Source organism: Zingiber officinale, chromosome 1A, assembly GCF_018446385.1.
Source record: "Zingiber officinale cultivar Zhangliang chromosome 1A, Zo_v1.1, whole genome shotgun sequence".
Classification (NCBI taxonomy): domain Eukaryota; kingdom Viridiplantae; phylum Streptophyta; class Magnoliopsida; order Zingiberales; family Zingiberaceae; genus Zingiber; species Zingiber officinale.
Window position 1 is genome coordinate 130,927,107 of NC_055987.1, and position 10,703 is coordinate 130,937,809.

The following is a 10,703-nucleotide window of genomic DNA, read 5'->3' on the forward strand; positions in this document are numbered from 1 at the left end:
GAAAAGGAAAAAAAACTTGACTATTAAAACAAAGTAACTTTGAACAGTGTGAAGAAGATTCAAAGGTTTGAAATTAAGGAATGTGGTCTAGCTTTCGATGAGATGGCCCTTGCTTTAGTAAAACCAACTTGTATTGGGCAAGTGTTCAATAGTGTTACTTGTTAAGGAAAAGTCAAATCAAAGTATCCATACAGCAGTTCAAGTTGACTTTCCTGGACCATTGCGTCAGCCCAGTTAACTATAATTTGGCACAATATGGCCCGACATTGTCGGCCCAAGTTGAAGTTTACTAACCCAGAGCGAGACTAAAGCAGGGCCACGTTTATTGAAGCAGAAGTTGCAGGGACCCAGTTCTTCCTCACTAGGCTCACAATCTGGCTCAGATGACTAAACTCGGCTCGAGTTGGATTTAACGGCCCAACTGTATTCTATTAGGCTGACGCTTGGGCCCGAGTTGCTAATCAGTCAAAGGCAAAAACTACCTTGACTGGGCCGAAACCTCGACCCTGTTGATTCTACTCTACAGGGCCGACAACTCCGGTCCAAACAAACGACTGAAGCGAATGACTGCATGTTGCAAGCAGATCTAGGTGGCATTTGGTTAATTGATGGAAGTGATATGGGTATGAATTTGATAGTAAAATGTAATGAGAATGAAAATGAAAATGAAAATAAAACTCATCTAGTTATATGAGTTTGGTTGATTCCCATAAATTTAAATATCATTCCTAAATTATCATTCTCAAACCCATAATTCAAACATCATTTTTTTATTATCATTTCATTCTCTCATTCTTAAATCCATCAACTAAACACCCCAGTATTTGGGGTCAAAGATTGCATGCGTTGGATCTTCCATTCAAAAACAATTACACATGCGTTATATCTTGTTTTTAAAGTTGCATGCAAATAAATAACGGCAAATCACATTTACAATTGCGTGTTAATATTTTATTATTCCCAAAAAAAGCACAAAATTATAACTTTATACCTATGTAAACATTTCTATTTTTTATAAAAAAGATAAATATTTTGTAAATGTCTCGAGAGTGTACTGCTAAGAGAGAGTATATAATCATGAGTTACAATCATTAGAAATTTACAAGTCAATACATATGTATCTATAACTTACGAAATATCCAATCAACATCGGGAATAACATCCTCAAAACAATATCTATTGAGTTTTTTACTATACATAAATCATGCTCTAAAAAGCAAGGTGTCTTAATTTTATGGTGTGGTTTCCACTTTTGTAGTGCTAGCTAAAAATCTAGAAGAACTCTTTACCTTGTCTCACAGAGTCCGAGTGATGGGGTAGTCATCAGCTTCATCCGCTCGAGCAAACAACAATAAGTCACCAGCATATACAAGATGTATAACCCGAATTTCCTTACACTTAGGATGCAAATGAAAGTTGGGCAGCTAGCGATGAGATTACCTAGATCCTTCTTGATAATGTCTCAAGACATAAACCAAATAATATGGGTGATAAGGGGTCACATTGCCTTAAATCACGCCTCCCACTGAAAAATCCTTGAAGTCCACCACTCGGAGAAATAAAATATATGACCATGGTAACACACTCCTGGATCCATTCTTGAAACTGTTAGGGAAATCCAAAACCAACAAGTGCCGATTTAAGGAAGCCTCAGTCAATCATATCAAACGTCTTCTATAAATCCACCTTAATCACATCTTGGCAAAAAAATCTTGTGTGCATACTTCCAAAGTAGTTCTTGTGCTAGATTGATGTTGTCTCCTATCGAATGCCCCTGCACAAAGGCCGCTTGTATTGGATCCAACAAGTTGCCTAAAACTGGTGCTAACTAGCGAGCCAACACCTTGGCTATTACCTTGAGTTAGAATGACTCTGATCAAAGCTCTCTAAGTCTATCAATGGGTTTTGACTGAATCCTATTGATGGACTTAGACGACTTGGATTTCAAAAATTTTATAATGAGATGAAAGTGTGGAGTGTGTAGAAGGTAGATATAGTGAGAAATCTTGATCCTAAGTTTCCTACACAAAGTTATAAGTTTATGCTAATTTACACAAAATCTAAAACTTTTTAAACCTTTTGAACAATGCTGAAAATCCTTTACGATGATAACGGAGGGCATATTTGGACTCCTATGTACTGTAGAAACCTACATGAGTTAGAATAAGCTCGATCAAAGCTCTCTAAGTTCATCAATAGATTTTAACCGAAATCCATTGACAGATCTAGGGTATTTAAATTTTTAAAATTTGGCCATGAGATAGGAGAGATTAGTGTGTAGACGGTATATATAGTCTTCATACTAATATTTGACACTATAAAGAACACAATAATGCATCATTAATGGCTAGTGTAGCTAGAGAAAAGATTTGCAACTAGAGATCGAAATTTGTCATTAAAATAGATCAGTGGTGATGTGGGAGTGATATGGGAGGTTTCCATGTCAAAAGAGGTGGTCAATAGGTGAAGAGTCAAAAGTCAACTACGGTTGATCATAGCATCCTTGCTCAATTTTCTTAAGGGGATTCAACACCCAGCGGCACCACCTAACTCGGTGCTCTGCTCGACTCCTCGACTCAACGCTCTACTTAGCTCCTGACTTTGTGCTATGTTCAACCCTTCTCGACTCCATGGGCTCTGTTTCCCAACTCCGCGCCCTGTTAAGCACTCCTCGACTCCAAGGGCCTAGCTCCCTGACTCTACACTCTGTCAATCCCTCCTCAACTCCAACAGCCTAGCTTCCCGACTTGGTGCTCTGCTCGGCTCCTAACTCTATGCTTTGTTAAGCCCTCCTCGACTCCAGGGGACTCTGTGCTCTATTCATCCCTCTTTGATTTCAGGGGCTCAGCTCCTCGACTCTGTACTCTATTCAACCCTCCACAACTCCAAGGGCCCAGCTCCCCGACTTTGCGCGCTATTCAACCCTCCTTGATTCTAGGGGATCATTTTCCTAATTTGATATCTCATGCAGCTCCAGCAGGGCCATCCGACTCCATGCTATGTTCGGCCCCGATCATCCTCTCCAACTTAGCTCAGGGTTAATATCCTCTGGCCTCTCTGTGCAACTATAAATGGCATCTCCATGGGGCCCAGTGTTGGTGTAATCATGCCCTAAATGAGAAGTTTCAATGATTGACAATTATTTAAGTTTAAGTTAATATGTTGAATCTAACTTAAGTTATAAGTTTGCAGGATAAGAAAAGTCCAAGAAGGTTAAGGGTTAGATTTTTAGCAAGATGAAGTCCGTGCAGGTTGGAAAACTGGATGCAAGGTAAGAGAAATCCAAGAAGGTCAAGGACCAGATTCTTGGTAAAATGAAATCCTTGTAGGTTGGAAGACTAGATGCAAGGCAAGAGAAGTCCAAGAAGGTCGAGAACCGGATTCTTAGAAAACGGTAGGAACCTGAGCAGATTGGATGCTAGGGTAGACGATGACTCAGAGGTGAGGAAAGTCCAGAGATCAATCGATTGGTAACTAATCATCTCGCAAGTACTCAATGGTCCCGAATTTATTAATCAATCGATTAGGTATAAGCCTAATCGATTGGTGAAATCGATTAGAACGCTATGATGCACAAAGAGTTTTTGATCGATTGGTGCAATCGATCAAGGACTTTCTATAACTCATAGAATAGGGGCCGAATCGATTACCCAATGGATTAGGACTGGTGCAATTGATTAGAGGTTTTCTGTGATGCACAGAAGGCTTGCCTAATCGATTAATCGATTGGTGCAATTGATTAGAGGCCATTTGCAAACTCACAGAAATCTGCCAAATCGATTAGGCATGACCAATCGATTAGTTCAGTCAATTAGAGGATTTTCTTTGCGAGAAAATAATCGTGCCAAATCGATTGCTCAATCGATTAAGGATACCAATCGACTGAAGACTTCTACCAATCGATTAAGATTCAAAATGAAGTAATCTCAACCGTTGATCTGGAGGTAGTGACCGTTCAAATGTGAGCGTTAATCATGAGATACAATCATTAGAAATTTACAAGTCAATATATATGTATCTATAACTGACGAAATATCCTATCAACATCAGGAATAAGATCCTCAAAACAATATCTATTATGAGATTTTTACAATACATAAATCATGCTCTAAAAAGCAAGGTGTCTTGATTTTATGGTGCAGCTTCCACTTTTGTAGTGCTAGCTAAAAATCTAGAAGAACTCTTCAATTGTTCGGAATTCATATCCGATGTCTATTCAACTCTTTACCTTGTCTCATAGAGTCCGAGTGATGGGGTAGTCATCAGCTTCATCCGCTCGAGCAAACAACAATAAGTCACCGACATATGCAAGATGTATGCCCCAAATTTCCTTACACTTAGGATGCAAATGAAAGGTGGGCAGCTAGCGATGAGACTACCTAAATCCTTCTTGATAATGTCTCAAGACATAAACCAAATAATATGGGTGATAAGGGGTCACTGTTGGAACCCCAAGGTTGTTTTGGTGTGATCAACAAGTTAAGTTAGGTCCTGTGTGTTTCTAACTTTGTGTCTAAGTGTGCAGGAGCTTAGGAGCACAGGTACTCGAGCGGAAGACGCAGCTAGCGAGAAGGACGGCACGTGGTGCGCCCGAGGGACGAGGTGCTGCGGAAGAGTACCCCAGTGGAAGAGAAGGAAGCGTGCAGTGGTTCCGAGGGACGAAAGTCGGAGCGAAAGATTGCTTGGGGAGCAAGAGACGCAGCTAACGAGAAGGTCGGCACGGTGTGCGACCGAGGGAAGAAGACTGCGGATGAGTACGCTGGTGGACGAGAAGGAAACATGCGGCGATTTCGAGGGACGAGAAGCCGGAGCGGAAGACTGCTCGAGAAGACTAGAAGTTGGGTTCAAGTGAGCCCTATTCCGAATGACAGAGATCACCCAAGTAAGCGGATCCGGAGCGGAAGACCCGGACTGAGGCGGGACTGAAATGGAGCAGAGGTCCCGGACGAAAAAGTAAACTAGAGTTGACTTTCGGGGTTCGGGGCGCCCGAAACCCTTCCGGACGCCCGGACCCCTCCGGGGCGCCCGGAACCCTTCCGAGCGCCCGGACCAGTCTTTTGACCAAGATCAAGTTTTGACTCAATCTGATCGTTGGGGGATAAAGTTTATCCCCCCAGGGCGTCTGGAACCCTTCGAGGCACCCCGACCAAGGCTATAAATATAGCCTTGGTCCAGAAGGTTTTAAAAACAATCACGAGCATTTCATTTCCAAACACTTGTACGCTTTAGTTGTAGTTAAGTTTCTGTTTCTGCGCTTCAACGTTGTATGAGGCTTCTCCGTCTTAAGGAGTTTTTAGTGAGCTTAATCTTCCTTGGATTAACAACCACATCGGTTGTAACCAAGTAAATCCTCGTGCCTCGCTTTTTCTTTATGCTTTTTATTTATCAGCTTACTTTATATATACAAGTGTTAGCGTAAAGAGTTCGAGGAAGATTGTTGTTTGCTTTTTGTGTTTACAGGACTATCCAACAACCCTCTCCTAGCCGACCCAACGGTCCTACAAGTGGTATCAGAGCCGAGACGCCTCAGAAGGACTAACCGCCGTCTGAAGCAACAAAATGATGGTTGGAGCTAGCGACTACCCACCTGCATTCGAGGGGGAGTTTTCCATCTGGAAACAAAAAATGGAGGTATACCTTAATTCAGATTTTGGTATTTCTTTGATATTAAAATTTGGTTATGAAGAACACGAACGGAGAAAGACTCGATCTACGCCTCTGGAACAAGAAGCAATGTGACGAGTCAATGGCAAACAGACGAGCAAAATTTCACATTCTAAGCGCAATACCAACTAAAGATTTCGACAGAGTCGGAGAGTACAAAAGCGCGAAAGAACTTTGGGAAAAGTTCTTAAAGCTCTACAAAGAACCGGTTGAAGTCATCTCCTCAATAGACATCGAGCCATCATCAGAAGAATCCGAGATTAGGGGTGAGCATTCGGTTTATTCGGTTAATTCGGTTAATTTGATATTAATTTTATATAAATTCTTTTTATTATTATTTTAAACAAATTTAGTTAATTCGGTGTTAATTGAAATAACTAATTCGGTTAATTCAGTTTTAGTAAAACTTTGATTTGATTCGGTCAGCAAACACTAAATCGGTTTTCGGTTAATTCGGTTAATTTATGGACCGAATTAACCGAATGCTCACCCCTATCCGAGATGGAAGAAATTATCAAGACAGTCCCAACAAACTCAATAGTCGAATTCCATCCCGAAGCAAGCCCATCCCGGATGAGCAACGATGAAGGGGGAGAAACTTCGGAAGAAAGCAACTCGACAGGGGGAGAATCAACTATCGAAAAGGTAAGTCAGGTATGGACTCGAACTTCTGATCAATTGGTTCAATCAATCAAAAAATTGCCTGAAGATTTTTTCGAATCAGAAATTGAATCTTCGAAAAAAAATTTTAGATTAAGAAATCTATTATTAATAGACTTCTGCAAATTAGAATTTTTGTTAAAAAAATTCCTGCAAACCACAAAATATTTTTTCGAACGAATCTTGCACATTGCCGAAAGAATTTTTTTATATCGTCAGAAAAATTTTTCGAATTAAAAAATCTTTTGTCAAACGAATCTTGTAAAACAAAAAAATTGCCGAAAGATTTTTTACCTATTATTTTGCTGAAAGAATGTTGCCAAATAAAAGTATTGTCAAAAGAGTCTTGCAAGTTACAAAATACTTTGTCAAACAAATCTTGCAAACTTGAAACATGTTTAAAAGATCTTTTACCAAATATTTCGTCAAAAGAATTTTCTGCATGTTTAATATTATTTACTTTAAATCTGAAAAAGTGTGATTTAAGAAGTTATGATATATTGAAATGGAAATTTAAAACTTACTGATAAAAGTATTAGAATAAAATAAATAAATAAATAAATGCATAGAAAATGTTTTTTAATATTATCAATTTTCTTGCATAAAATTTTGGGCTTAGAAAATTTTTTTTTATGGTAAAAACTTAGAAATTTTTCAAAAGTTATTCTTAACTTAGAAATTTTCTCTGATATCTTGAGATTGCTGTTGTGAAAATTATTGCAAAATTTTCATAATTCTCAAAATTTGCTAAAAAAGGTCTTAATGACTTGGAAATTTTTTTTACCTAGAAATTTTCCTTGACTTAGAAATATTTTTTTTAAATATTTTTTTCTAAATCTTTAACCCTTAGATTGTTTTTCTTGAAACCTCATTCTTTTTGTGATCAAAGGAGGAGAAGGGAAAGTATAAGTCTAGGGGGAGGTAGATAGATTTAATTTTTTTTTATCTTTTCTATCTTTTTGCACTTAAATTGTAAATTAAGTAATTTACTTAATTTTATTAAATGTCTATTTTAACCCTAGCTTAACTTGGGTTGATCACACCAAAAAGGGGGAGATTGTTGGAACCCCAAGGTTGTTTTGGTGTGATCAACAAGTTAAGTTAGGTCCTGTGTGTTTCTAACCTTGTGTCTAAGTGTGCGGGAGCTTAGGAGCATAGGTACTCGAGCGGAAGACACAGCTAGCGAGAAGGACGGCACGTGGTGCGTCCGAGGGATGAGGTGCTGCAGAAGAGTACCCCGGTGGACGAGAAGGAAGCATGCGGTGGTTTCGAGGGACGAAAGCCGGAGCGGAAGATTGCTCGGGAAGTAAGAGACGCAGCTAGCGAGAAGGTCGGCACGGTGTGCGACCGAGGGATGAAGACTGCGGATGAGTACGCTGGTGGACGAGAAGGAAACATGCGGTGATTCCGAGGGACGAGAAGCCGGAGCGGAAGGCTGCTCGAGAAGACCGAAAGTTGGGTTCGGGTGAGCCCTATTCCGGATGGCAGAGATCACCCAAGTAAGCGGATCTGGAGCGGAAGACCCGGATCGAGGGTGGACTGAAATGGAGCAGAGGTCCCGGACGAAAAATTCAACCAGAGTTGACTTTCGGGGTCCGGGGCGCCCGGAACCCTTCCGGGCGCCCGGACCAGCCTTTTGACCAGGATCGAGTTTTGACTCGATCTGATTGTTGGGGGATAAAGTTTATCCCCAGGGCACCCGGAACCCTTCGGAGCGCCCCAACCAAAGCTATAAATATAGCTTTGGTCCAGAACCTTTTAAAAACAATCACGAGCATTCCATTTCCAAACACTTGTACGCTTTAGTTGTAGTTAAGCTTCTGTTTCTGTGCTTCAACGTTGTATGAGGCTTCTCCGGCTGAAGGAGTTTTTAGTAAGCTTAATCTTCATTGGATTAACAACCACATCGGTTGTAACCAAGTAAATCCTCGTGCCTCGCTTTTTCTTTATGCTTTTAATTTATCAACTTACTTTATATATACAAGTGTTAGCGTAAAGAGTTCGAGGAAGGTTGTTGTTTGCTTTTTGTGTTTACAGGACTGTCCAACAACCCTATCCTAGCCGGCCCAACGGTCTTACAGTCACATTGCCTTAAATCACACCTCCCACTGAAAATCCTTGAAGTCCACCACTTAGAGAAATAAAATATATGACCATGGTAACACACTCCTGGATCTATTCTTGAAATTGTTAGGGAAATCCAAAACCAACAAGTGCCGATTTAAGGAAGCCTTAGTCAACCATATCAAATGCCTTTTGTAAATCCTCCTTAATCACATCTTGGCAAAAAATATTTGCGTGCATACTTTCAAAGTAGTTCTTGTGCTAGATTGATGTTGTCTCCTATCGAATGCCCCTGCACGAAGGCCACTTGTACTGGATCCAACAAGTTGCCCAAAACTGGTGCTAACTAGCTAGCCAACACCTTGGCTATTACCTTGAGTTAGAATGAGCCTAATCAAAGCTCTCTAAGTCTATCAATGAGTTTTGACCGAAACCTATTGATGGACCTAGACGACTTGGATTTCAAAAATTTTATAATGAGATGAAAATGTGGAGTGTGTAGAAGGTAGATATGATGAGAAATCTTGATCCTAAGTTTCCTACATGAAGTTATAAGCTTGTGCTAATTTGCACAAAATCTAAAACTTTTTAAACTTTTTGAACAATGCTGGAAATCCTTTACGATGATAACGGAGGGCATATTTGGACTCCTATGTACTGTAGAAACCTACATGAGTTAGAATAAGCTCGATCAAAGCTCTCTAAGTTCATCAATAGATTTTAACCGAAATCCATTGACAGATCTAGGGTATTTAAATTTTTAAAATTTGGCCATGAGATAGGAGAGATTAGTGTGTAGACGGTATATATAGTCTTCATACTAATATTTGACACTATAAAGAACACAATAATGCATCATTAATGGCTAGTGTAGCTAGAGAAAAGATTTGCAAGTAAAGATCGAAATTTGTCATTAAAATAGATCGGTGGTGATGTGGGAGTGATATAGGAGGTTTCCATGTCAGAAGAGGTGGTTAATAGTCCTACTAAGGTGAAGAGTCAAAAGTCAACTGTGGTCGATCATAGCATCCTTGCTCAATTTTCTTAAGGGGATTCAACACCTAGCGACACCACCTAACTCAGCGCTCTTCCTGACTCCTCGACTAGTGCTCTACTTAGCTCCTGACTTTGTGCTTTGTTCAACCCTTCTCGACTCCATGGGCTCTGCTTCCCAACTCTGCGCTCTGTTAAGCACTACTCGACTCCAAGGGCCTAGCTCCTTGACTTTCCGCTATGTTAAGCCCTCCTCAACTCTAAGGGCCAAGCTTCCCGACTTGGTGCTCTGCTCGGCTCCTAACTCTATGCTCTGTTAAGCCCTCCTCGACTCCAGGGGACTCTGCGCTCTATTCATCCCTCCTTGATTTCAGGGGCTTAACTCCTCGACTATGTACTCTGTTCAACCCTCCTCAACTCCAAGGGCCCAGCTCCCCAACTTTGCACTCTATTCAAACCTCCTTGATTCTAGGGGATCAGCTTCCTGATTTGATATCTCATGCAGCTCCAGCAGGGCCATCCGACTCCATGCTCTGCTCTACCCCAATCATCCTCTCCAACTTAGCTCAGGGTGAAATATCCTCTGGTCTCTCTGTGCATCCATAAATGGCCTCTCCATGGGGCCCAGTGTTGGTGTAATCATGCCTTAAATGAGAAGTTTCAATGATTGACAATTATTTAAGTTTAAGTTAATACGTTGGATCTAACTTAAGTTGTAGGAAGAAAAGTCCAAGAAGGTCAAAGGCCAGATTCTTAGCAAGATAAAGTCCGTGCAGGTTGGAAAACTGGATGCAAGTCAAGAGAAGTCCAAGAAGGTCAATGATCAGATTCTTGGCAAGATGAAATCCTTGTAGGTTGGAAGACTGGATGCAAGGTAAGAGAAGTACAAGAAGGTCGAGGACCGGATTCTTGGCAAACGGTAGGAACTTGAGTAGATTGGATGCTATAGTGGACAATGACTCGGAGGTGAGGAAAGTTCAGGGATCAATCGACTGGTAACTAATCATCTCGCAAGTACTCAATGGTCCCGAATCGATTAATCAATCGATTAAGTATAAGCCTAATCAATTGGTGAAATCAATTAGAACGCTGTGATGCACAATGAGTTTTTGATCGATTGGTGCAATCAATCAAGGACTTTTTGTGACTCACATAATAGGGGTCGAATCGATTAGAGGTTTTCTACGACACACAGACGACTTGCCTAATCGATTAAACAATAGATTAGGAATTGGTGAAATCGATTAGAGGACATCTGCGAACTCACAAAAAGCTGGCAAATCGATTGGCTAATCGATTAGGCATGACCAATTGATTAGTTC